The sequence below is a fragment of the Canis aureus genome, chromosome X (assembly GCF_053574225.1).
Source record: "Canis aureus isolate CA01 chromosome X, VMU_Caureus_v.1.0, whole genome shotgun sequence".
Lineage (NCBI taxonomy): Eukaryota > Metazoa > Chordata > Mammalia > Carnivora > Canidae > Canis > Canis aureus.
In genome coordinates this window covers 93,894,899-93,922,403 of record NC_135649.1, presented here as the reverse complement: position 1 = coordinate 93,922,403, position 27,505 = coordinate 93,894,899, and the positions used below count along the sequence as shown (strand labels likewise).

The following is a 27,505-nucleotide window of genomic DNA, read 5'->3' as shown; positions in this document are numbered from 1 at the left end:
ATTCCATCATTTAAGACATCATGAAATAAATTCATCGCCACAAAAACATCATGAATCTTATATTGTATGTGCATAGCATGCAAAAGTAACCAAATCAGTTAGTCAAAGCAATTTCCCTGGAGCGCCTGGGTGGCTCAGTCTACTAAGCATCTGCCTTCAGCTCAGGTCATGATCTAAGGGTTCTGGGATCAAGTCCTGCATTAGGCTGCTCGCTCAGTGGGGAGTCCCCTTCTTCCTCTCCCTCTGCCCCTCCCCTCCGCTTGTGTTCTTTCACTCTCTCAAATAAATAAATAAATAAAATCTTAAAAAACACAATTTCCCTTCAATGTTCTTATTGAAATGTTGCCTTTTTTGAGAGAGAGAGCAAGAGAGGGAGGGTGGGGGGTGGGGGGCAGAGAGAGAATCTTAAGCAGGCTCCATGACCAACAAGGAGCATGACCTGGGGCTTGATGTCACAACCCTAAGATCATGACCTGGGCCCAAATCAAGAGTCTCCCACTTAACTGACTGAGCTGCCAAGGTGCCCCTAAATGCTGCCTTTTTATATCCAATTCATCAAAATTGCCATTTGCACTATCATCTGAATAACCACCAGTATTGTGTAAATTTCATAAAGTTGGAGCTAAATCACAATAGAATATATGTATTTTCTTCTGGAGATAATATGATATCTGTAAAACAAAAATTAATATGATAAATATTTGTGGAACACCAATATAGCAGCATTAATAAATAATCCAAATCCTTTAGTGATATCAATTTATCAACATCTCTTCTAAATCAAGTGATTTCACTTGTGGATATTTATCCAAAAGAATAAAAATCAGAATTTTAAAGAGATGTGTACACTCCTATGTTCATTGCGGCACTATTCACTATTAAGTTGGAAACAACTTAAATGCCCATTGATGATGCATGGATAAAAATGATGTAGTATATACAACAACGGACTATAATAAAGCCTTTTAAAAGAAGGAAATTCCATAATATGTGACAACGTGGATGAACCTGAAAAATATACGCTAAATGAAATAAGCCAGTCATAGGAAGACAAATATTGCATAATTCTACTTATATGAGGTCTCTAAAATATATTCATAGAATCAGAGAGGAATGTCCCAGGGGCTGGAGAAAGGGGGAAATGAGAAGTTACTAATAAATGGACATAAAATTTCAGTTAAGTAAGATGAAAAAGCTCTAGAGATCTGCTGTACCACATTGTACCTATATATATATTTTTAAGATTTTATTTATTTATTCATGAGAGACACAGAGAGAGAGGCAGCGACATAGGCAGGGGGAGAAGCAGGGTCCTCAGAGGAAGCCCAATGTGGGACTCAATTCCTGGACCCCGGGATCATGCCCTGAGCCAAAGGCAGACACTCAACTGCTGAGCCACCCAGGGATCCCCATTGTACCTATATTCAGTGATAATAATGTATTGTACATTTAAAACTTTGTTTAAAAGGTGGATTATGTTAAATATTCTTACAACAATAACATTTTTTAATCACTTTTTTTGCAAAAATTATAGTATGATGGTTTACAAGTGCATGATTACCATTTTATCTCAAAAAATATCAATCAGCCACGGGGCACCTGGGTGGCTGAGGCAGTTAAGTGCCTAACTTAGGCTCAAAGGTGACCTCAGGTTCCTGGGATCGAGCCCCACCTCAGGTCCCCTTCGCCCTCTGTCACTCCCTGCTTGTGCTCTCTCTCTCTCTCTCTCAGATAAGTAAATAAAATATTTAAGAAAAAAAAGAAGGTATCAGCCCTATTAAAAATCAATCTGGAAGAGCCTGACTGAGTCCATAGAACATGCAACTCTTGATCTCGGGTTGTGAGTTCCAGCCCCACATTGGCATGGAGCCTACTTAAAAAAAATATCAGTGTCCCACGGTTTCTTTGGAAATGTCATAAGGGATAATGGTGTTTCTTAGATAAGGAACCATAAAACCCATGAAGTCTATCACACTTTACAAAGAGAAATTACATCAAAACCCTTTAGTTTTATTTTAAAAAGAAAGAGAAACTTTGATTTCTGGTATTTATTTCCAGTCTACAACAGGTCTGGATCTCCATTTGAAGCTTCAAAATTGCTGCCAGTAATCACTGTTCATTTTCTTCACTGATCCAAGTTGGAAATCAAAAACTATTTGTAAAATAAAGAATAAAAATCCTCATTCTTGTGAAAGCCAAGAGGCAAAATGATTGATAGCAGTTCCTTATGTTGTACTAGATTAGAATTTCTCAAACTTTACTATGTGTAAAGATCACCTATGGAGCTAGCTAAAAAGAGAGTCTGGTTAGATCTACCTCCTGAGAGTCGGATTCATTCAATTTGGCTGGTGTTCAGGAAGCTATTTTAACCAGAAGCTTTAATTAGCAGCTAAGGGATTCGGAATCAAATGATCATGGGGCCATACTTTGAAAAACAATGTATTTATGACAGCTACTTAGAGATTGCAGAAGTTATGAGTTTTTACTCTCTGTAACTGTGGCAAATTCAAAAAGAATGACATCTGCCTTTTGATACCAAGTGTTGTTGTCCATATTCTTTTCTTATTCTTTGCAATGAGACATACAGTATTCAAAGACTTTTCATGAAAAAAAAAACCCAGACATTTTACGAAAGCTGAGACTTGTGAAACCATTAATAAAGTAAAAGAAAGAAAAAGAAAAATTCCCTTTCTTCAATATGCTCCAGTAGTATAAGATTCTTATAATTCCACAAAATGTTAACTTTATTCCTTAATAAATGCAAATTTATCAAGCTTGCTATTACTAAATGTACCACACATAGTAATTAATAGTAACTAACTATTGAGTACTTAATATATACTAGTCTCTGTTGTGGGTATTAGGCTTGTATCATCTCATTTAATGATCAGAAAAATCCCTATGAGTTAAGTGCTATAATTTTCCAATCTTATAATTAGGGCAATTGAAATACCAGGATAAAAAAATTGCACAAGGCCACAAACCTTGTCAGTTATAGTAACAACATATTTTTTCAGAAATATCCATAAAAGAATGCGGTTAACTAGGGTAAGGTTTTTTATCTTCAAATTTGTCTTTGTAAGCTCTACAGTTTTCATTAATCATTGTTTTGTGATATACCATACAGTTAGCCAAAGAAATGTATTTCTAAAAAATAAATACAATATAAAATATTAGGTATGTGATTAAATTATACATACACTAAAATCTTCATATATACTTGAAAGAATCATTTGACTCTAAAACTCCCTTTTTTCTTTTTTTGAAAATAAGCTATAGGCCCAATGTGGGGCTTGAACTTACCCAAGATCAAGAGTCACATGCTCTATGGACTGAGCCAGCCAGGCACCCATTTTCCATATTTCTCCACATTTTTTTTTAAGATTTAATTTATTTATTCATGAGACACACACACACACACACACACACAGAGGCAGAGACATAGGCAGAGGGAGAAGCAGGCTCCCTGTGGGGACCCCGATGTAGGACTTGATCCCAGGATCCCAGCTCACAACCTGAGCCAAAGGCAGACAGACACTCAACCACTGAGCCACCCAGGTGCCCTGTAATTCACTTTTTAAAATGCAAAATAACTAAAATAATCATGGATATACACTTAGATATAGCTAGAAGGATACTTACTGCAAAGTTGCTTAAAATAGTAAAACTGGAAATAAAACCTGTCCCGAAACAGGGGACTGGTTCAGTTGGGATGCAGCCATGTAATAGAAAATATAAAAGCTGCTGTATAAGAGTATTTTAGTGATAAAGATATCCATATTTGGATGAAAAAACAAGTTAGAAAACTGTGTAGGGAACAAAGTCAGTTCCCACTTTCCATTTTTATTAACATTTTACTTATGATTCTTGATCATTCATAGCAAAATTAAAAAGACCTCATATTACAAATTTAACCTCTATGAATTTCCTTGCAAAGTTTTGAAAGAGTAATGTAGTTGACTTCATATTTTTAAGGTCACAAGTACAAATCTGATTAAGTATATATAGTTCATGAAAATTCACCTCTTTTTTTATTATGCTACAATAAAAGATTGGTTCATTGCAAACAATTTTGGAACACAAAACAGTAAGAATTGATTCAAGTATACCATGCATCTTTAAATAATCAAGTTTAGAAGATACCATTTAAACTTACAAAAGCGATTTTATTACTAAAAACACATTTTGACATTTATGCAATCTAAGGAGACAAGATAGAGGTAAGGTTATCTATACTTTATACCATGTTTGCTTATAATATTTGAATATAAAAGGATCTTGCCAAGACAACTAGACCCAAAATTTACCATAGGATTTCATTACTTTTAGTTATACTTTTGAATAGTAAGAATCAATGTTCTTGGTGATGCGTGAAATTTTAGTTCAATATTCATAACTTCCAAGAAATAATGAAATCTTGAAATTGAAAATAACTGAGATTTTATCAAGTTTACTTAATGTCTCACTAATAACAATAAATATTACATAACATTTCTGTGTTGTTTTTTTTTAATTCTTCTTGGCAACATTCTGAGCAGAAAGTGGAGATGGATATTAAATATTGTAAACCAATGAGGTTATACACCTTAAGAAAGAATTAAATAATCTAAGAGGTGTTTTAATTTTTTTAAAGTAACACATGCTTTTTCTTTTTTTTTTTTTCACATGCTTTTTCAAAGGAAAGCATGTCCTTGTAGCTATTTTAAAGTCCTCTGTCCATTCATTACATAGTATGCCCTAATGAATAAATGTAGGAACGAAATCATGAGACCTCTGCCTGTGAGCTCAATCTGATATTGGCAGAGTTTGGAGAAAAAAAAAATTGGGATACTATTTGGAAATTTCCAAATGTTTTGGGATGTTTCAGTTGTCATCTTCATCATTATGAACATCATTCAGTATTGTGTTTTTAAGCAGACAGATGTCATAAAAACCAATTAAGAGCTGATAAATAGCCAACAAACTTTCTGAACTTATGTATATAAGCAGGTCTATGAGTTTATTCTTATAGTGTGGCTAGGAATGGAGAATGGAGACAACCACACAATAATACAAAATTTCTCATAATAAGCAATGTTTACATTCAACCTGGCTTGGAATTCACCCTCAAAGAAATGAAGACACTCACTGTCAAGTATGGTTATCTCCAGAAAACCAGAGTCACAATGGGCATCATAGAAGTGAATGAAGATCCACTTTTTCATAATATCATTCTCTTAGTTTCTTTTTTTTTTTTAAGATTTTATTTATTTATTCGTGAGAGACGGGGAGAGAGAGAAAGAGAGGCAGAGACAGAGGAGAAGCAGGCTCCATGCAGGGAGCCTGACATGGGACTCGATCCTCGGTCTCCAGGATCATGCCCTGGACTGAAGGTGGCGCTAAACCGCTGAGCCACCGGGGCTGCCCTCCTAGTTTATTTCTTTTCCATGGTTTCTTTTACCTCAGATATGTTTAAGAAGAGCTGATTCAAAGCTTTGTCTAGTCAGTCCATTGTCTGTGCTTTTCAGGGACCATTTCTGTTTATTTACTTTTTTCTATGGATGGACCACAATGTCTTGTTTCTTTGCATGACCTTTAACAAAACAGTTTTTAATATTACAGTGATGTACTATGAAAATCAGATTCTTCCTCCTCCTTGGGATTTGTTGTCGTTTAATATGGGTTCTGGTTGCTTAGGTAATGACTCTTCAAAACTGTGTTTTAAATATTTTATTCTTGTAATGCCTGGGTGGTTCAGTTGGTCAAGCTTCGGCCTTCAGCTTAGCTCATGGTCCCAGGGTTCTGGGATCGAGCCGCATGTCAGGCTCTGGCTTGGCAAAGAGTCTGCTTCTCCCTCTCCCCCTGCTTGTGCTTCTCTCTCTCTCTCTCTCTTTTCTCTCAAATAAATAAAAAAATAAAATCTTTAAAAAAAGATGATTTTATTCATTTCATGTGTGACCTCTGTTCTTTTAGTGTTTGGTCAGCCAGTGGTTTTACAGAGAAATTCCTAAAGGCCTGGACAACCCTCCCCCCTAAATTCTCCCAGTCTTTGCAGATTGACCACATTGGGGCAATTCTTTAGCATTCAGCCAGGCCATTCATAACACTTAGGGTTCATCCTTTTTGTCCTAAGTGTGAAGATCAGCCTAGGTGAAAGCTTATATCATCTTAATTTTTCTGAGTGTGAAACTTGACCTGGGCATCAAGATGTTTTTCTAGATTCCACCATTATACATGGGAGCTTTCTTAAAGCGCTTATTAAGCATAGTAATTCTCTCTCCAGTTTTTCTGTTTAGGCTTTCAGCATGTTTATTGTTTAACTAAACTTTAATTTTTTTTCCTAGCAGGCAACAGAGTGTTCCTTTACTTTTCAAGGTTTCCAAAGAACAGATTTTCTGCTCTAATGATGTTCCCAATTAGGTGAAGCAAAGGTGAGCAGTGCATCCATCCTTCAGGGAACCTCAAGATAGGTCAAAACAGACATATAAAAATTCCCTGGTAACAAAGTCCCCTCTCTTTCCCCCAAGAACCAGATAATCACACTTTGAGCATGAGGGGCCATCTTTAAGACAGCTACCATCCCAGGAAGGGGAGATGTGGCAGGGTTACATTAAAACACCACAAAGCTCTCCTATCATATTTGAATTGGCTTTTTCTTCAGCATTTCCTTGGTTGCTCTAAATCTTTGACTGTTTTTCCAGAGTTCTGGCAATACTGATTTTTATAATTTTTGCTTGTTCTTTCCATGTTTCTGTGGAAGAATGAGCTCCATTTTCTGCCATTTTTGCTAATGTCACTGATGAAAGTCTATATACTGATTTTATTCTATACTTTGTTATTATTTTACCCATTCAGCAAATATTTATCAAGTACTTACCATGTGCTATTCACTATAAAAAGCACTAGGGATAAAATAAGGATGAAATAAGGATGAAAACAAATCCCCTGCTTTACTGGAGCAGATTGTGTTGGTGAGGCAGGGCAGGTTTAAGTCAAACAAGAAATAAAGTGTTTATGGTTATGGCATTGTTAAATAAAACAATGAGTTAGAAAAAAAATGTGGGTATTATTTAATACAAGGTAGCCTAGGAAGATTTATCCAATAGTGTCAGTTGAGCAGATCACCAAAGGAAGTTTGAAAAGCCTTGTAGTCATCCATGGGAGGAATACTGAGATAAGCAGGTGCCTCTATGAGTCTGGTTTTATGGAGAGGTCAAGGCTGGGGCTATCAATTTAGAATTCACTGGTATTTGTGTGTGACTCTATGGGACTGTATCAGGAATGAGGGTGGATTTAAAAAAAAAAAAGTGAGGACAGAAGAATGAGCCCTTAGAAATCAGGAGGACAAAAAAAAAAAAAAAGAAATCAGGAGGACAGGAACTGGGAGAAAAACATGCAAAAAAGAATGAGGAGGGCTTACTAGAGAGATAAGAGAAGAATCAAAGGAAAATTGACTTCTAGATGCCAAGGCTTTCAGAAGCAGTGACAGATTCACTTTGTCAAATGGAGCTCACGGGTTGAGCAAAATGAGAACTGAGTATAGATGTTTCGATCTGACAGTGTTGGGAGCCTGGGTGGCTCAGCGGTTGAGTGTCTGCCTTCGGCTCAGGGCGTGATCCTGGGGTCCCAGGATTGAGTCCCACATCGGGCTCCTTGCACGGAGCCTGCTTCTCCCTCTGCCTGTGTCTCTGTCTCTCTCTCTCTGTCTCTCTCTGTCTCTCTCTCTCTCTGTCTGTCTCTCATGAATAAATAAATAAAATTAAAAAAAATATATCTGACAGTGTTAGGCATTGTTGAACGTAAAGAACAGTCTCAATAGACTGAAGAAGAATAAAATTGGATAAGCCAGGGTTAAAAAAAAAAATGGTACAAGTGAGCCAGTATGTATACGTGACTTTTCAAGTTGCTAGGCTATGAAGAGTACTCAGAGAAATGTGATGATAGCTGGCAGGAATAAAGGGTAAAGGGAGGCATGCCCTTTGACATGGCGAGCAATTAGAACATGTATATGTTGATAGAAATAATCCCAGAAGGAGGAAGTAATTTATTATATAGAAAACAAAGAGAACTCCTGGAAGGCTCTATGTCAATGAGAAAGTGTGAGATTCAGTGAATTAGTGAGGGCCTAGCTATAAGAGCAAAGAGAACTGCTTATTTGTTTTCATAGAAATGGAGGAAAGGCAAAGCACATAAATACAGATAAAATTAGGATGGTGGATGTAATGAGAGGACCAGACAATCTGACTCATTTCCCACTACATTCTTAGCGAAATAAGGTACCATGTCTGCTCAGATTGAGAAGTAAATGGGGTGATGGGTTTCACTAGTAGTGATCTCAATTTACTGTAAGAAATTTTACTATAGCAACTTTTACTAAAGGAAAACCATCTGCCCTAAAAGGTCATCAAGCACTCACAATTGGGCTATGTATATATATTTCCCTTTCTCTCACCCTAGTCTACTCATCTATGCATGCATCTATCAATCTACCTCTTGTAAACCTGAGAATTCTATAATCTCCTAAGCAAGTATTAGTCCACTGTTACAGTATATTTACCTGCATTTCTGAAGCTAAGCAAAGTGCATGAAATAATATAAAGGAGAAACTATACTGTGGCTTAGGATGCATTTCATAAACGTAGATGTTACTTATAAACTTTTAAAAGTCTCAATTCCTGTACTCTTCATAAAAAATATTCTACTGATATAAGTAGATCTAAATTTCAGAGTATAGGTTTTTCTGAAGGGCAGGCATACATCTCTGCATAACAAACGCTATAGCTTTGTGCTTTACAATAAAATCAGCAGCTTCACTTATTAGCTAGGAAACACAACTGCTTTATGCTGTAAATCATAATTAGAAATCTGTATGATTGGAACCTGAACTCAGTTGGGTGGAAAATTGTTCATTAGATATAATGGGAAGGAAAATTTTATAAAACATCCGAAATCCACGCTCAGATGCCAACAGTGTTTAATAAACTTTCATGGCAATTATCCGAAAGACCTTCCTGTGCTTTATATCAGGCCAGTAACACACAATATTAAATGACCACTGGGTTAATGGTGTAGGAATTTGGAGGTCATTTTGGGGTGTACTCAAGAATGAGATGGGAAGTCATGAGAGGGCATAAGGCACAGAAGAGATCTAATTTGATCTGAGTTTCTTATATTTCCCTCTGATTGCAGTTGGTAGAATATAGTTTGGAAGAAAAGCAGAAGGAGCAGTTGGGAAGCTATTGGTGAGCCATGAAATGGTAGCTCACATGAGGGTGGTTGGTAGGAGGAGATGTGGTGGTATGAAAAGGGTGATTTTGGATCTATTTTGAAAATATGAGTCATCAGGATTTGTTGACAGATTAGTCAAGGGAAAAGAAAAGAGTTGCCACTAATAAGCTAGGGAAGAATATAGGAGGAGGAGGCAGTTTATAGACAGAGCAGGAGTTTGGTTTGGTACAAGTTACCTTTTGAGATTCTTATTAGATATACAAAGAGATCATGTGTAGGCGATTTTTTTTTAATTCCAAATTTAAAAAATGTGTGTGTAGGCTGAGAAAAAATAATTTGAGAATCACTAGTATATGGGTGATATAAGCCTCAAGTCTTGATGAGATCACCAAAGACAGGGCCTAGTGTAAAGTAGAAAACTTCAGGTTTTTCCTACTGTGTGTGTTTCTTTCCTGTGAGTCTTTCTTTGCTCTCACACAGGACACTTCACTTCTGACAGATCTGGAAGTGCCACAGATGTAGGACCTTTCTGTCCCTGTAGAGTTGGGGTACACCACCTTCCCTGTGTGGATGTGTTCACCCACCTGGGAGTTCCCCAAGCCTCCTATATCTGGATTTTAAGGAGGCTTCCCCATGTAGGCATGATCAATTATTAACTCTGTTTCCATCATCTCTGGAAGATTGGGGAGCATGAGGCTGAAAATTCTAAGCTTCTAATCATGGCTTGTTTGGTCTTTCAGGTGACCAGCCCCCATCCAGGAGCCCACCCAGAGTCACCACATTAGAAAGAGTTATGCCCTGGGTGCTCTAATCACTTAGGAAATCACAAGGGATTTGGGACCCCTGCGTCAGAGATGGAGTCAAAGACAAATATTACAAGAGATGTTCCTAGTGTTCTTATCACTTAGGAATTTACAAGGTTTAGGGGCTCTGTTCCAGGAACGTAGGCAGAGACCACTACATATATTTCTTATTATTTCACACCAAGTATACTCCAACATTTAGAGGATGTAAGAAGAGGAGGAATAAGAAAAACAAAACAAAACAAAACAAAACAAAACAAAACAAAACAGCACCTTGTGGGACACAGGCTGCAATACAACCAGGACAATATTGTCTTGGAAAGCCAGTGACAAACTGCTTCAGAGAGGGAGAGGTAATCATCTGTTAAGTGAGGAAAGATGAGAAATGGGATTTAATCATTGAAATTGGCAACATAGGGATCATAGTGACCTTGATGATGATGGTTGCTTTGGTGAAATGCAATGATAAATCTGACTAAACGGGCTAAAAGGAAATGAGAAATTAGAAATCGAAGCTCTGAACTCTTTGAGGTCTCAACTCTTTTTGAGGAGCTTTGTTATAAATGAGGGGGCTTGGAAATGGGGAGGTATCTTGAAATGATATAGGTGTAATAGTTTCTCTTAAAGATTGGAGAATGTATAGCATTTTCTATGCAAATGAGAATGATTTAGAAGGGGTAAAATTGTTGAGGATAGCTATAAAGAATTGCTAAAGCCAGTAGGAATGGTATCTAGTGGCCAGCCAGAGAGAATGACCTGAACGAGAATTCTGAAAATTTCTCCACAATAAAAGGAAGGAAGTCATACCATATGGTTGAACGAACATGTTTCTGGCTCACTGAGATAGTGAAAGCTTTTGGAAGTTCTCATTTGATTGTCTTCTTGGTAAATCAGAACTATCCATTATTAGTTGAGACTGAAGATGTAGGAGAAAGTTTTGGCTGTATGAGAAGAGAAAAAGGTGTGAAACTGTTAGGATGAGAAAGCTCAGGAAATGTGATATGATTGCAAGGTGTCATGTGGGACCCATTTGAGATTAATGGTCATAGATTTAAAATGAGACCTTCCAGCATGATTGCATGATTTTTTTTTTCCCCAGCCACATTCATCAGAACAGAGGCAGGCTTGAATTAGTTTACCATTAGTAAGTACATTAAGCAAGTCAGGGAGGCAAGCAGTGAAGATGAGAGTATATGCAAGAAAGTTATTGTAATTATGGACCATGAAATTCGTTATATGATGTAAGGTCATCAGGAGGGAAGAGATTTAAAGAATTTCTGGAACTGGGATAATAGAGGGTACTAGTAAGAGAATGAGACACTTGAAATTGACATCATCATGGAGGGATTGCAGTTATTGAGAATGATTCACTCTAGGATATGAACTCAGGAGTGAGTGGCTGTGATTGGATGGAGAGCAAGATGATTGGGGACAGTTATAGACAGGATGTTGAAATCCCCAGGGATTATAAGAGCAATATTTGAGCTGGAATTTAAAAACCATTGAAAAATGAAAGACTGATATAGAGTTAATAGTTAATTTTAAAAGGTGATTTTGTTTTATGGCCTAAGATTCAAAGCAGGGGAATTTTAGGAGAAGGAAGGTATAGGAGAAAAAAGAGTCATCATATGAAATGGCTGGGCTGGGGAAGCACTGTCCTCACAGGGGTTTCAGGTAGATCAAGAAGGTACAGAGAACATTAGAGAAGTTGATCCAAGGGGATAAGTGATTTTCCTGATGAGGGACTAAAATTTCCAGAAGACAGTGTGGCACAGTTTTAAGATTTGGGAATGGAGGAGAATTATAATCAGAAAAGAAATGTACACTGACCTTGGTGATTAGAGTTCAGAGAATGAGGGATGTCATGGAAGAACTGCCCTTTGTGGTGATAGATACAACAGAGATAAATCTACAATGAGACATTTTCTGATGGAAAAACAATAAATGGTGGAAGTAAGATCTCACACCCCCACTGTTTTAGGGGATGAGTCATTGGAAATGGGAAAGAATGGAGAGCTCTGTAAACATATATCTCATATAAGAAATTCAATGGGGGATCCCTGGGTGGCGCAGCGGTTTAGCGCCTGCCTTTGGCCCAGGGCGCGATCCTGGAGACCCGGGATCGAATCCCACATCGGGCTCCCGGTGCATGGAGCCTGCTTCTCCCTCTGCCTATGTCTTTGCCTCTCTCTCTCACTGTGTGCCTATCATAAATAAATAAAAATAAAAAAATAAAGGAAAAAAAAGAAATTCAATGGTTAGAAAGTAATCTACCAATTATTCAACACTCTTTACCCAAATGTGTCTATGTCCATATATACATATATAACATATACATATTGTATTATATATAAATATATACAGCATAAAATTCTTTATTATACATAAATTCTATATTCTCTATATAATTTATGTGTATTATAATTTTATATACTACATGTCATATAATTATTAATATGTAGAATTTTTTATATATGAGCATATTTGCATGCTCAAAATCCCATTCTCATAAATAAACCAGTATCATATATGGAATTTGCTAACGTACCCAGGAATTGTATGCTTGGATACAAGATGAATATGCCATTTGCTCTTTTCCTCCTATCACTTTTCCTCATGTTAGAATTTATGGTTAATATTGGAGCAGCATTTATATGTGATAAAAAGATAAATATAACTCAGTAAAGCTCTGTCTACTTCTGTCAAGGAGGAAGAGTTCCCAGTACCTCAGCTGCTATACCCAGTTGCTATAGGAAAGGACATCCATTTTAGGTACCACAATTCAGGAAGAATAAACAAGTTAAGTCTTGAGTGGTTGCATCTGGCCCAAAAAGGGAAATCTTAGGACAGAATTTTTTTTTAGTTTCATAAAATGCATTCATTACTTCCCTTACATGAAATAACTAGAAAAGTATGAAACATCCATTCTGTAATATTAAATGTTGACTTGAGTTTTTTATTTCTATGGATTCTCAGGACACAAAAAGCCAAACCTTGGGCAACCCGGGTGGCTCAGCGGTTTGGTGCCTGCCTTTGGCCCAGCATGTGATCCTGGAGACCCGGGATCGAGTCCCACGTCGGACTCCCTGCACGGAGCCTGCTTCTCCCTCTGCCTGTGTCTCTGCCTCTCTCTCTCTCTCTCTCTCTCTGTGTATCTCTCATGAATAAATAAAATCTTTGAAAAAAAAAAAAAAAAAGCCAAACCTTGATCATCGAAAGCCCAGGTAACCTACACATGTTAGGTTATGTAATGTGGGTTAGTGTACTCTTGTTTCAAATCACAGTTTTAGGTGGTTTTGCAGCATATTTGTAGCAATAGCTGGTTATGACCTTACTATTGAGATGCTTACAATTTCCCACACACAGTGCTCTTCATAGAGGTCTAATGACTAACTGAATGATCAAAAAGTAAAACTTTGCTTTCCCATTTAATTAATACTAATTATGATTCCATGAATCACATCTCTAAAAAAAATGATGCCCTTGAATTGCACCCCAGATATTCCTTAATTAAATATGATCCAGGTCATTTACATAAATGTCTGAATTATAAAATGTCACTCCTTTGTATCTAATAATTTCATACACAAAGTTGCTGGCTAACTTTATTTTTGCTTGCTTGTTAAATAAACATATATATTGCATTTAAGTGTTACTCTTCTAAGCATCATAAATATATTGATTCCATCCTCACAGAACTGTCTGCAGTAGGTATTATTATTTTTAAAGACAGTGAAACTGAGACTCATAAGTTTAAGCAGTTTGTCTTAAGTAATCAGGTAGTAAGTAGTGAAGCTGGACTTGAATGCATTGTCTGGCCTCAGGATCTGGGCCCTTACCCAATAAACAATACTGTCATAAATAAAATATAGCTGTAAAACACTGATAAATAACTAATAAAATAAATTTTAGACAAATACCATATGATTTTACTTATGTGTGGTATTTAAAAAACAAAACATGTGAATAAACAAAAAACAGAAATAGACATGTAAATAGAGAAATGATGGCTTGCAGAGGGGAGGGGAAGGGGGGATGGGCAAAATGGGTGAAGGGGAGTGGGATGTCCAGGCTTCCAGTTAGGGAATGAATAAGTCATAGGAATAAAAGGTAATAGCAGAGGGAATATAGTCAATATTTTAAGAGCCCTGTATGGTGACAGGTTGTAGCTACACTTGTGGTGAGCACAGCATAACATAGAGTTGCTGAATCAATATTCTGTACACCTGAACTAATATAACATTGTCAACAAATCCCTTCCCCCCAAAAAATGAAAAATAATAAAAATATTTTTCTCTGCCACTCAGAATTAGTTTAACCAACACTGCTAAATGTCAGGGAGCATATATTGAAAAGGAGATTAATTCCCAGGAAGTTTATTAAGGAGTACTTTCAGGAGCAACACCTGTGGGGAAAAAGAATGAAGCAAGATTAAGCAGAGGATGGGCTGTGATTCAATCACAAAAAAAAAAAAAAAAAAAAAAGTCTTAGTGGACCTCATATGATGGTCTGAAACAAGAAAGGCTCTTCAAAGTAGTCCTAAATTCAAGTGTTGTAATCAAGACTTTATATCCCTGCATCAACCAGACAGTGGATACGGTCTGCCTATGGAAAAAACGTCCCAGCCTTGAGCAAGCGTGCTCTCTTTGCTTGGGCCAAGGATAATTCTCCAAAAGGGCAGACAGCTGTGAGCTCTCATGAGGCAGTACTTCCACTAGCTGGGATTCAGTTTTGAAGGGTTATTTGGGAGGTGCCTAAGTGCCTCCACAGAACTTCAGAGCTCCTGGAAAGGAAAGACAACCATGGGTAGCATTAGCCTAAGTCATGACTTTTAGAATACTTTCTATGGCACCAGATCAGGAGCAACCCGTATGTAATAACCACCCTGTTTACACCTTGCAGTGAGCTTGAAGGATTTCAAGGCTCATCAAGGAGACAGATATGATCACTAGGGGGCATAGCGACCAGTGGGGTTTATTTGGGCAGAAATGGGATAGGTTGCATTGAAGGAGAAAGTCTCTCACAGCAAGAAAACCACCTGAAGCAACAGAACAGAGCTACCTTCAGGAGGAAAGAACTCCCAGGGGAAGAGAGGAATCAGGTTTGTGTGTCTGGGTGATACTGCTCAGTAGCACAGTAGGAGGGTCTCTCAGAGAACTCTGAAAGGCAGCAATGACTTGGAGTCTTTAATGGCCACAATTTATCTCCTCTCTATATAGCAGATGTTGGGTGTGGTTTTGTGGAGGTATGTAAAATAGGAAAGCTCTAAGTAGCTAAAAATCTGCTATTTGTGCTATATTTAAACAGCTAGATGCATAAACATTTAAGTTTGGTGCTTATGGGCTTTTGAGCTAATGATCTTTGCCTGCTGTGAAGAAGTGAACAACATACAGCCAAGGTTTGTGGGCCATCTTTGGCTTGTTTATGTATCACCTGCTATAGAGGCCTTCTCCAAGTCCTAAAGCCTATATGCCAAGACCAACCGTATTTACAGTGTCCATTTTAATGGCATACAAACCCCATATTTTAAATTTAATATGAAAATATGACTAGTGTAGTGATATCATGAGCATATTTTTTAAAACCTTCAAATGCTGCCAAACTAAAAAGTAAATATTCCATGACTTAAGAAGTCAATATTCTTTACTTTGGCATGTCAAGTTTGCTATACATCAATATGTGTTTCATCTACTACATCCTTAGTGAAGTATTGAAGTAGTCTAATATTACTGTATTTTTATCTATTATATTCTCTTGCATTTCCTGTAATTGCAATGTTTTTTAATTCATACTTTTTACTATATATGCATATATAGTAATTCTGACTTTAGCACTTTTATACCTTCCCATGTATAATGCTTATAGGCTCAAGTTATATATTATTTGATAACAGGTATTAAATTCTTGATTTCTTATTGTTTCCTTTTGCCTGATCCACCTTGACCTGTCCCTTTATTTTAGCCTTTATGAATCAAAATGTTTAATACAGATTATGCTTGTATCTTGAATTATAAGCCAAATTGGATATTATATGTAATAGACGTGTTAAGCCTATTTTGTTTGTGACAGAGCTAAAATTTGAACAAAATGCTGTTGACTCCTAGTCAAGTGCTTCTTGTACTAGAAGCTTCCATCCCTGGAAACTCAGAACCCTAGATCCCTAGGGATAGTTGAAGGAAGCAAAAAGGGCATTATATTTAAAGCTCAAATAAAAATCAATCACCCATTTCCCCGTAAAAAGGCCATGCAAGTAAATGAGAAGGTGAAGTGTATTAGCTGAAATTACAGGAGCTCAGTGAGGAAATTGACTGTTCCCTTACCTCTACAGAAACTGTGTTGAGCAATTTTAAAGCTTAATTAGAAAATGGGAGGGGGGGGGAAATGTGAGTGATTAATTATTACTTAATAAACCCAACTTGTTTGAAAGCCAGCTCTGGGATCCCTGGGTGGCTCAGCGTTTTAGCCCCTGCCTTCAGCCCAGGGCGTGATCCTGGAGTCCTGGGATCGAGTCCCACATTGGGCTCCCTGCATGGAGCCTGCTTCTCCTTCTGCCTGTGTCTCTGCTTCTCTCTTTCTCATGAATAAATAAATAAAATCTTTAGGGGAAAAAAAAAGCCAGCTCTTTCAGAACACCAAGCTGGTGGGAGGAAAATTCAAAATGAAGGTAGACTCCATGGGAAGGTGATTGTGCACTGTTACATTAATGTGTGCAGATTTTATACATTTTGGTTTTTTTTTATCATTATGTTTATATAACATAAAATTTGAAATTTTACCCATTATTTAAGGTACAATTCAGTGGTATTGATAACATTCAGTGTTGCAGATCTATCATTTCTTGTCACTACCTCCAAATGTTTTTCTTTACCTCAAACATAAACCATGTAGCCGTTCCTCAATAATTCTGATGCCCACCTCTCCACCTAACCCCTGGTAACCTCTATCTACATTAAAGTTATATGTTTTTTCTTTTCCTGTTATTTCACATAAGTAGAATCATATATATCGTTTTGAGTCTGGCTTATTTGACTTAGCATATTGTCAATATTTATCCATGTAATAGTATCAACATGTCATTTCTTTTAGAGCTGAATAATATTCCATTCTATGTATGTACATTTGTGTATCCTGTAATCGGTGGACAGACACTTCGTTTTCTTTTTCTACCTTTGGCTATTTTGAGTAATGATGAAATGAATAATGGTGCACAGTGTCTGCATTTTTTTAGTTATTTTGTGTATATACCTAAAAGTATAATTTATGGATCATAGTAGTAATACTATGTTTAACTTTTAAGTATTCAAATCCTTTGTACATTTGAGTTCTTTGTCAGTTTGTTATGGAATTGTACCATTTTATATGTATATATACACAAACAAACACTATATGCATATATATATATATATATATATATATATATATATATATATATATTCTAGATATTAAAACTTTATCCAGAGACTCCTGGATAGCTCAGTGGTTGAGTGTCTGCTTTGGCTCAGGGCATGGTCCTAGGGTCCCAGGATCAAGTCCCACATCGGGCTTCCCTTGAGGAGCCTGCTTCTCCCTCTGCCTATGTCTCCTCTCTTTCTGTGTCTTTCATGAATAAATAAATTAAATATTTAAAAATAAATAAATAAAACTTTATCCAATACATGATTTACGAAAATTTTCTCTAATTTTGTAGGTGATATTTTCACTTCCTTGATAATGTCTTTTGAGGGACAAAGCTTTTAATTTTAATGAAGTCCAATTATCACTTTTTCTCCTGTGCCTCATGCAAATTTCAAAAATAATTCAGCAGATGCAATAACAGAACTTTAGTTACCAATGCTATTGGAATTCTGAAGTTGCACAGAACCAATAATGCTATCTTATGCTTTTAATTGATGTTCAAATCATGACTTTTTCAGTGCCAGATTATTTCTTTGGGCCCTAAGGGCCTATGTCACTGTGAATCAGCATGATTGGCATACCATAATTAAGCACAAAATATGACAAATAACTGTCATTCAGCATTGCAAGAAATTATTTTCCTGTATACTCCTGACCTGGAGATACAATTAAAAAAAAAAAAGGTAAGGTAATTACAGAGAAAAGTTATGTTGAAAGTATTAGCCTAGTTCAAAAGTAATATCCTGTACTCTGATTGGCATCCTGTGCATTACATCTGCTAAAACCAGACTAGCAGTCAGAATTGAAGAAAATGGGTGTGACAGCACAGCCAAATGAGTCATCTCTTACACAGATGACTCAATGTGTAACTTCCTGGCATTTTGTTGATTGTTGAGGTTAATAAAGCACGTCAATGATCACCAGAAATAACATAAGTAGAAGAAATGCATTTTGAGGACTTACTGCTAGATTGTTGAAAATTATTGTACTTCCTATGAACAAAATTCTATGCTGTCTATGCAGTCTCTATCCTGGCCCACAATAAGTACACACTTATAATTTAATGAATCCACTTGCCCCCACTAATAACATACTTGAATAACCTAAGATAAAATGGGTTTCATGCACTTAAGTGATTACAGCTACTCATCTTCCAAGAACGAGAAATTTTGAGTGCATTCTGTTATGCTTCACTGCTAAACCCAGCATGGAAGTGAAATTCCCCAAATGAATAATCAGGGAAGTATGCATTTGGTTATGGCTTTGTTGATGCATCCTTGAGTCTCCATCCAACCATTCCATCCCATCCGCCTTTAGAAGTTCATAGGCAATAAGAGATATATGGACCCCTGAAACATAATCTTTACTATACATTGCCTTACATAATACTCAACTGAAAGTCTATGTTCCTATTGTTATACTTTCTACATATCCTTGCCTAGTCTTCTGTTCCTAAACTGGGTTCCTATGCTGGGTAAGGCATGAGAAATCTAAATGAAGATGAGAACTACAGTTTAGTCCAATTCATGTATCATGTCATGAGTAGGTAATTTCTGAAGCAATCAAAAGCTTTAAAATAAACTATGGTGCTCGTGGCTCATTAAGGGCATTTATTTATGCCCTCATTTGTTATGAAAACTTTTAGAGGTTGTCACAAAGATATTAAACACAAGAAAAGATGAATTACAAGTAAATTTTTTAGGAAGTTGAAACAACATTAGGGACATCACCTGCCATCAGGGAGGAGATATAGTCCTGTCATTTGCTCTGGATAAGTCAAAATATTTTTCTAGTTACTAGTGTATGGAGGAAAAATGAAGAGTGGCACAGTCATGCTCCATAGGTCAAAAACCAACCAATTGTTTGTGTTATCCACTATTCCTGCTGCTAACATCTGAAAGCCATTTCTCCCAAATATTTCATTTAAAAAAAAAGAGATTGGAATGGATCAAGGAAACCTTTGATAATATTACTACCCACATATTACAATGAATCCCTTAGAATATTTCTATGTCATCTGATGTTGTTGATAGATGACATTGCAACACGAAAACTCATTGAATGCAGTCTTTGCATGGTTGTGGGGAGATATGATAAATTTCAGGTACAGGGCTTTGGGATTATTCAGTTTAATCACAGAGTAGATTTTAGAGCCCCTAAAGGAATAGACAGATTGCAAGACTTTCCTCTAATCATATACTAGTATTCTTTATTCAGTAGAGATTTTAGGTCTTGGGAGCAGTTAGTAAGATACTGTTCTGCCTGTTTTTCCTAAGAGGCCATTTGCAAAATGATGGAGAGATCCAGCTTTTCAGTCTTGGATTTTTATCGTAGCAACATCACTTCCTAGCTCTGTCACCTTGAGCAAATTGCTAAGCCTCTGTACACCCCAGTTTTTCTCATCTTTAAAAATGGAAATGATGCCTATTTCAGAGGATTCCTGTCTTTGTCAGAGTTCTCTCAGAAGCCACTGTTGGGAAGTAATCTCAAGAACCAGGTAGGGCAGTGGAGAAGTGAGACAGACTATGGAAGGGATCCAATAAAGCAATACCTGCATTATCAGCTAAGTTACTACCATGGTTGATGAGGCTACAGGCTGCTCAAGAACTGTGGAACCACTGCAGAACACACACCTTAGAGGGCATGGGAAGTATGGTATTTATCTACCAATTCCTGCCCTGCCTTGGTTGAGGTTAATTTAGTGGTACCTCCAGGCTAACCCCAGTGGACTGAGCAAGCTCTGGCATCCAAAGAAGGACTCTAGGAAAAAGAGTTGTGGCTACTGCTGATTGGAAGGTGGACCAGATAAATTCCATATGGGAAACCTACAATGTCCTGGGATAAAAATGAAGTGCTCTGTAAAGTACAAGTCATAAGTCAACCTTAAATAGTAAGTATTGTATACCATGTAAATCCATTTAGTTGCAAGTTAAACAATAAGCCACAACTATCAGTTGAGTTAAAGACTGGGTTCACATCTTCATGTGGAAATTGAGAAGCATAACAAGGATTTTTGCCTGAGTTGAAGGCAACCCACCCAACTTGGGATGTTCCTGTGAATGGGGCCAACATTCTCCTTAAGAAATAATTGTGAGTTTGCTTTAGTAAACAGGCCAGTGTGTGACCAAGGCCTCCAATTTCTGCTCCAATTAGCACAGCCATGAAGATTTTTAGCTTGGGATTTTTTTTTCTTAGTTGAGCAGCAATCAAGATAATATAAAATGAGTGATTTTTAATGTGTACATTTGGCTGGTACCTAGTACATTCACAGTGTTGTGCAGTCAGCATCTCTCTATCTCCAAAACCATATTTCTGCAAAAGAAAACCTTGTACACATGAAGCAATCACTCCCCAAGGCCCATTCTTCCAGCCTCCGGCAAGCACAAATATGCTTTCTATATTGTGGATTTACCCATACTGGATACTTCATATAAATGAAATCATACAATATATCTGACCTTTTATGTGTGGCTCCTTTCACTTACTGTTTTCAAAGTTTGTTTACATTGTAGCAAGTCTTAGTCCATTCCTTTTATGGCTGTAGAGTAACCACATGCTTTGTTGATCCATTAAGGGCATTTGGGCTGTTTCTACCTTTTGACTATTGTAAACTGTGCTATAATGAACATTTGTGTCAAGTATTTGAGTATCCTTTTTCAATTCTTTTGTATTTAAACCTAGAAGGGAGATTGCTGGGTCATATGGTTTTTCTGTGTTTATCTTTATGTAAGAGGAACAGCTGAAAGATTCTCCCAAGTGACCGCTCCATTTTACACTTCCACCATCTATTTAACAAGAGATCCAGTCTTTCCACATCCTCACCAATACTTATGTTTTTCCTTTTTAATTATGTGAAGTGGTTTCTCATTGTGGTATCTCACTGCCCCAATGACAGTTGATACCAATCGTCCTTTCATGTACTTGTTGGCCATTGTGTGTCTTATCAGATACAGGATTTGCAAGTAATTTCTTCCATTCTGTATTTGGCCTTTTTTACTCTCTTGATAATATTCTGTGATACACAATTTTAAATTTTGTTGAAGTCCAATTTACCTATTATTTTCTTTTACTGTTCATGCTTTTGATATTATATCTAAGACTCTATTACCAAATCTGTAGTCAGGTTTTCATCTAAGAGTTATACTTTTAGCTCCAATAGGTAGGTTATTTGGTCCATTTTGAGTTATTTTTTGTATATGCTAAGAGCTAGGGTTCCAAACTCATTCTCTTGCATGAAAATAACCTTTTATCCCAGCACCATTTATTGCAAAAACTATCCATTTCCCAGAGAATGGCAAATTTTCATGCTCTCTTTTTCCCACATGACATGTGCATCATTCTCCTATATGTACTCATCATCTCCTTCTGCCTTCATTGCTTTTCCCCACATTTTCTATCTGCCAAACTTTAGTCATGGTACCAGCACAAATGCCATCTCTCTCCAGATCTTTTCTGCATCTGCTAAGCCTGGAATGATTACTTCCCATACTAGAATTGTGTGGCTGCTTGTTCACACCTTTATTGCAGTATTTCCCCCACTTACTCTAGTTACTGTTGTCTTTCCCCCTGCATTGTGACATCTTTGCAGGCAGGGTTGGTGTATTAGGCACTTATATGCAAAGAGAACACAGCAGTTCTTCAATGTTTGTCTGTTGGAAAACTAGACAATGAATAAAATATTGTAAATATCTAGACCTTTAATTAACAAAATAGAAATAAAGTGGAAAAGAGTCCTTGAATTTTAAATAGCAATATTTCTGGGACACATGAAAAAAGTGCAAATAGCCAAGATGTCAGGAGGAAAAAAGATGTTAGGAAACAAACAACCTGCGTATTTGATAACAATTTTGCCAATCCAAAAATTTTGTCTTCTTGGAAAAATAGTAGTATAGTGTGTCATGTCTGTCTATTTGTGTATAGAGGGGAACAGAAGGGCAAGATGCAGGATCTGAAATGCTGTGAGCTCATACACACCCAATGTCCCTCTTGGTAATATATTATGAATCTTGAATCTCCCAGTAACAGATTCTGTGAATTCTGTAGCATCGTAAGGTACATTCACATGGTGCATTGAATGATAGACAGAACATGGTCTTATCATGAAATAATAGCAAGACATTTTCAGATATTTAAATGAGAAATTATTAATTTAGTACCTTTTCTAATGAGTACCTTTGGCATATACATTTTTACCGTTCGAGTCAATCATGTTTCCCTGTAGCCCTTCAACAAATGCAGGCCAAATTATGAGATTTTGTTACCAAGGAAAATGAGTACAAGAATATAAATAGAAAAAACAAGAGAGAAAGAGAAAGTTATTACAGAGAGGGAGATTTCCTCACAAAGAAAAGGGAGGAGGATCCTTTGCATTCAAGAGAGGGAGACAGAGAAAGAGAGAGGAGACACCAGAGGTTGGTGTCTGATCCTTATATTGAATTTCAGAGGGGAAGGGGGATGAGTAAATTAGTAAAACAAGATAATTGTTCCCAAACAAACCAACCTCAAAGACAATCTTGTGCCGCACTGAGTTTGGGAATCTGAGTGAGAAGCACCTCACAGTGAGCATTGTGTAAACACATCACAGCCAAATCAGAGTATAAAATTAGAAGCATGAAGAGTAGAAGTTCAGGCAGAAGGAATTAGAACCACAGGGTCCCCTACGGCAGCTGTGTGAGATTGATCCACGATTTCCTAACTACCACATATTGAGGTCATATAAAATAGCAGATGGTATAGGTTGTAGATATTGCAAGGGGAACAACAAAGTGGGTCAAAGAGCCCATCTGGTTGAATACTACTGGGCCAGGTTATCTCTGTTCTGTGATTCCAATGGAGTTATAGTCAACTTCATGGGAATCTTCATGCTGAAGTAAAGCCTTACCAATACTTATAGCTCATCTATGACAAGAGAACAAGCCATGCCTTTCATCAGACTTGATTTAAATAAAGAAGACTACCAAGGACCAAGAGGATAGCAACAAAATTCACCTATTGATCTAAAGACACCTTTCCCATCCCTGGAAAACACTCCAGCTGTCTACTGTTCATTCCCACCCACACCATTCTCTGAAGGAAAAGAGGGAAGAAACTCTGAGGGTTGAATTATTTATCTAAGAAAGAGCGAGTTTACTTAAAAAAAAAAAAAAAACTATTAGAACTAGAAAGAGACCGGTATACCTTTGATTGACAAGTTTATAGTTTTTTCTAGATATGTATTAGAAGATTTCAACCACTTGTAGCAAATAGTTGGAAGACATAAATTATTTCATGATGTCTTCTTAATGTTAAAATATTGATCCAACTGTATTTTATAACACTTTCATATCTAAGGCTTTATTATTTGATCTCTGTTAAAAGTTTCACAAGAACATCTAAAACATTTAATATAGTAAGTCATTTTTGTTTACTATCAGCTTATGTGTAAATGGGCTAAGCACACATTTATAGAGTAATATATAAAAATGAAAGGTCTACCATCAAAAGGATAAGGAAGGAGTTGGCATGCTAGTGCCCATAGGTTGAATCTGGCCCACTGCTTGTTTTTTATGAATAGAATCTTATTGGAATGCAGTTGCGATCATTTACTTAAATATTGTCTATGACTTATTTTGCACTACAACGATGAAGTTGAGGAGTTGCAGCAGAGACCATATGGGCTGCAAAGCTCAGAATATTTGCTATCTGCCCCTTTACAGATAAAGTTTGTTGAGCCCCGGCATGAGGAGTCAGTCATTGCAGATATTTGGCATATTTTTACTTTTTTGCAATTGCAACAATCTGTCTCTGAAGCCTCTATCTGTTAAGGGACTTAAATTACAAATATGTTAAGATATTTTTAGAAGAGCACCGAGTATCTCCATAATTATGTAAAGGCTTAGGTTTAATTAGCTAACGAATGATTGTTTACTTTTTGGCTATTTTATAAAATAAATCCTGGATGACAGAAATCAGGTAACTTGAAACCATTGCAATAAGACAAGCTATAGAAAGAAGAAAATCATGTTTTCTTGTTTCCCCAAGTGTCCTAAAATAATGAAGTTCTTCTGTGCTTCTCTCCTAAGATGCATTCTGCTATTATTGAATACAGTAAGCAGTAGAACACTAATATCTACTAATACCCTAGATATTGCTTAAATTATCCACTTGGGTACATAGAGGAAAATTAAAAAGTAACCCAGTGAGCTTGTACATTTTTAAAATACAAGTAATATATTTAGTCCATCTTAATTGCAGAGTTATTCTAAAGGAGAGGCAGTAAAATCTTTAAAGTTCCAATTCCAATGTTTCTAAAAGATTAAAAAAAAAAAAAGTAAAGGGAGAAAGAGCAAATCTAGTTTGCACACTGAGCAGAGCTCCAGATATCAAAACTTACTGAAAATCAACAGAGCTTTCCATAGACACAGGCTGCAAGGATCTTAGAATCATGCTGGATTATTAAAACATTCTGATTTTATATCTTTCTTCATTTTTTCCAATTCTGACCTTTAGGTAAAGGGAGTCAAACAATCAGAACCAAATAAATAAGGCCAAGTCTTTCAAAATTAAAAATAGAGAACCCGAAAACCAGAAAAGAAAATATCAGAATATAATGTTTGAGACCAAAGGGAGCCACTAATTCCCACATTTGCTGTTTACTACTGTTCTTTTAATTCTCTTATGCAACAGCAAGGCAATCTCATTTAGAACCTCTGGTAGCATAATAGGAGTTCATGATATTTGCACTTGTGAGGTCTTAACCAAATTAATTTCAAGGTTCAAAATCTGCACACACAAAAAAAAACTCTAGCCTGAAGATTTTTGCAATGCAGGGCTCTTGAGATGAAAGTAAACTACAAACAAGTAAAGCAGATAATCCACAGCCATTTCCCACAGTTCAGGAAAGAGACATGATTGGAAGTAGTTAAAGTTTATGCTATTGCACTGCCATTAGATGATTTTCTGTTCTTTAGTGACTCAGTTGTGTGTGTCAGTCCAGATGCATTTAAGCAGTGAAATGAAGAGAAGAAATAAAATCTTGAGTTTTTTTTTTATAATGGTTAAAAATTATTTCAAACTCTTAGACCTAGAAAAATAAGCCCTAAAGTTTTATTTTTAAAAACTCCTTGAGATGCCTGCACTTACAAGATATATTCACAAGTTCATTCAATTAACACTGCAAGAACTATTTTTTTTTTTGTTCAAAAAGGATGCCAACTGTATGAATTTAATAAATGAAGAAGACCCAAATGATTCAAGTATGAAAAGGGCAGGAAAAATTGCAAAGGTTAGAGCAATATATTGAAAAGGTTGAAAGAGTCTGGAGCCAGCAGCTGAAAGGATGAGTTATTGATTCAAGTCCAGCTTCAGATGAATCCTTGGAGATTTGTTACAACGTGGAAGAAGATGCTCAGAATGAAATCAAGCACCAGTACTCAAGTGGCCCACAAAAGATTGGAGTTAATTATTTACTTGTTTCATTTCTCTTTTGTTTGGGAAAGAATTCCGCTTTCAACTTTCAGACTAGGATTTTTGAAGGTTATTAAGATTCAGAACTGATTATCACCATGCTGATCTATTTATATAAAAGAAACAAATCTCTATATTTTCCCTTCTGTACAAGGATTACTGGGGTTCTGTTTTTGTTTTTTTAATTTTTGGACAATCAAGAATATTTCCAAAATATTTGGTTCAGGCCATATGTAAGCCAGAGATCTGTTACTCTCAGAACAATTCTTCTAAAAATAAATTATTTATTTTTGGAAAAGAATACACTTCAGTCACCCACAAGCCCTGAACTGATTTCAGGACTCCTGTGTTACATTTGATTCTGCTGCCTCTAGGATGGCAATTTTTAGAGCTCTTTGGTGTTCTCCAAGATACAAAGTATATTTCTCCACTGAATTTCTTCCTAATCAAGACTTAAAGGTGAAAATGAATAACAGAAACATTAAAATGCGATCCAAAATTTCCATTGGCATTATCAGTGTTACAATCGCTTGGCGAACTATAGATACTTGTAAAAATTATCATGAAGACAAGTTGAAGTCCCATATCCTGGTTTAGTTGTCAACTCAAACTCTTACTAGCTACCTCATATCGATTTCTCTGTCTCAGTTTCCTAACCCACAAAATGGGATTGAAAGCAACACTTCCACGATAGGATTGTGGTGAGAACACATGGAGATGATGCTCAGGCTGGCATGCGGCACATTTAGCGATGCTCAGGAAATGATTAACCATTGCTGTTTTTCAAAATATATTACTCAGGAGTACCGTGCAGATGCAATGGGAGTGAAAAATAACACAGTATGTGCAAAAATCACACGTTCTACATTTTTATAATTACGTTCGTGAAAAGAGTAGTAAAACCCAAGCCAGAAAATTAATATAAATGCCAGTAAGTTGACATTTATATTATAATACCTATGTTTGGCATCTGGGTATAGGTTCCACTTGATTCAAGCAATCTTTTCATTCAAATATTTATTGGTTTTGAAATTTAATTAAGTTGACTTGTTCTAAGACTATACTATCATATCTTAGCACAGTGGAAGTTGACTGAAGTTTGATGAACAACCTTCATAAGTGCCCAAGGATGATAGTGAAAAAAATACCCCAGGGATCCCTGGGTGGCGCAGCGGTTTGGCACCTGCCTTTGGCCCAGGGCGCGATCCTGGAGACCCGGGATCGAATCCCACATCGGGTTCCCGGTGCATGGAGCCTGCTTCTCCCTCTGCCTGTGTCTCTGCCTTTCTTTCTCTCTGTGTGTGACTATCATAAAAAAAAAAAAAAAAAAAATACCCCAGTGGTGAAGTGAAGAGATAGGATCAGTTGTGCAAATATGGAAAGAAGCAAAAGAGAAGCAACAATCAGTACTTTTGTTTCAGTCAGCATCTTTGTGTACTGGGTATAGGTAAGGTTGATGTTCATGAGCTGGATGTCTTGCCCTGTATATATCCTTCATTCTCAGCATATGCCTACTTGATGAATACTGATAAAGCAGCCCCTGGTAAACAGTGTTTAGTGGTGTTCACAGCACACTAAGCACATAGAACCACTGGATGTATATAGGGGAAACAGGATGAATGTTTTAAGATGATTTACAACCTCTCCTGCTAATA

General features: G+C 36.6%; 1 long non-coding RNA gene across 1 annotated transcript in view; it reads right to left on the bottom strand.

Annotated features, from left to right (window-relative positions):
- The window catches only part of LOC144307557 (uncharacterized), a 150,281-nt gene that overhangs the window by 74,456 nt on the left and 48,320 nt on the right, over nt 1-27,505 (bottom strand). The window lies entirely within an intron of this gene.